This window comes from Gossypium hirsutum, chromosome A13 (assembly GCF_007990345.1).
Source record: "Gossypium hirsutum isolate 1008001.06 chromosome A13, Gossypium_hirsutum_v2.1, whole genome shotgun sequence".
Taxonomy (NCBI): Eukaryota; Viridiplantae; Streptophyta; class Magnoliopsida; order Malvales; family Malvaceae; genus Gossypium; species Gossypium hirsutum.
This window is the reverse complement of record NC_053436.1, coordinates 83980156-83982148: the sequence shown is the minus strand read 5'-3', so window position 1 is coordinate 83982148 and position 1993 is coordinate 83980156.

The following is a 1993-nucleotide window of genomic DNA, read 5'->3' as shown; positions in this document are numbered from 1 at the left end:
GCAATTTTGCCGAATGGATGGAAAACATGATATTGCATGCTTAGATTTAATAAACGAGATTGGTAAGTTTTGTAACAACCTATTTCTAGATCAAATCGAAATAGTGGTTTCGGGACCACAAAATCAAATTCCAAATATTTATTTTATTATTTTAACAAGGTTTATAGCATGATAGATTAATTACGTAAAAGTTTCGTAAAGAAATTTTATCGTTAAAATGCTTAATTCGGTAAAAAGGACTAAATTGCGTAAATTGTAAAGGTTGAGTTCTATTAGCTAAAAGTTTTAAATGTTATAGAATTTAAAGAAGGGAGTCCTTATGTGTTAATTAGTCCAATTATGAGTAGTGGCTAAAAATGGTTTGGCAATGTGGTAAATTGAATTAATTTTTAAGGTTAATTTTGGTATTTGATAAATAATGTTAATATTAATAAAACAACAAAAGCCACCATCTTTCATCTTCAATTTTCCACCAAATTTTCATGCTAAGAACAACCATTGAAGCTTAAGCATTTGGCTAAGCTATTTTGGCCAATCAAGGTACGAGTTTTGTCCCATTTTTAATGATTTCTACATTTTTGAGATAGTTGCAGCTTAATCTAGCTAGCCCGTATCTCGGATTTCAAAATTGTTAAAGTATTAGAATGTTGCCATTTTTGAATGCATGAGTATTTTGTTATTTGATGATGGAAAATAATTCATTGTTGTTAGATGTACAAGTTTTGTAAAGTGAATTTTGGTAAAAATGTCAATTTTGGATTAAATTGTGAATTATGAAAATTTAATGGTTGAATTTTAAAATAAATGAAAAATATGGGTTGATATGAGAATGGGTAATATTCGGCCTACATGAATTTGTATTAAATTGAATGAATTGTGATTTTTTGTGATAAGGACTAAATTGCAAAAATGTGAAATAATAGGAGAAAAATGTAATTTTGTTAAAATGTGTAAATTGTGCTACATTGAATGAAATGATGATTAAATAAATAAATTTTGATATTATATGATTTAGATAAATGAGATTTGGATATAGAACGGGGGAAAATAAATTATCGGATTAGTCAACTTAATTTGTCGTTATAGCGAACGAGGTAAGTTTGTATGTTTAATAAGCATTAAATTATATGTGTATAAATGCTATATTATTGAAATGAAATGTGAATGTTATTGATATTCAATACAACAAAAATCCCGGTTGAACCTAAGGAATAGATAGGATACAAATGTCATGACATTAGAATTACTGAGATTATGTGTATGACCATATCTAGGATATGGTATCGATATGAGACTTCGTGTAAGACCATAGCTGGGCTATTGGTATCGATACGAGGTTATATGTAAGATCATATCTGGGATATGGAATTGGTACGGTATAGTGTGTACAAGAGTCTCAAGTATCCTTTAGTATTCCAAATGGTTCAACGAAAAATGTTGATGAAACGTGATTACAAGTGATGGTATGACTCAGTTGAGGTATTCGTGACAGAAATTGACAAGTAAATGCTAAAAGTGAATTTCATATGGTAAGTAAGAGGAAAATTATGAAGATTCATATGGTTCAATTGATTATATATATAAATGTGATGATTATTGAATTGAATATAGTTTATTTCTAATTGCTTATGTTTATGTAAATGTGAATGAATAGATAAGAAGTATTCAAATTATATAAGCATTGAAAGAAATAAACTTATGAAATTAAACTTATGAAATTCTTAGTTAACTATGTGAATGAATATATGACATAAAGATGGTCGATTTGGTACCATTCAGGTATTTTTGCTTGTGGTTTTTACTTTTCTTCTGTCCCTATTGATCGATTCTTTTCTGTCTCTTACTCTCTTCATAAGTCAATTCTCTTTCCTTACTTAATATAGGTGTTAGCCGAATTCACCATCTCTCCTCCCTCTTTATTCTTTTCGACTTTTATTCCCTTGTAGCTGATCCTCTTTCTACTCTCACTCTTATTTCTTGTTTCTTTTGATTC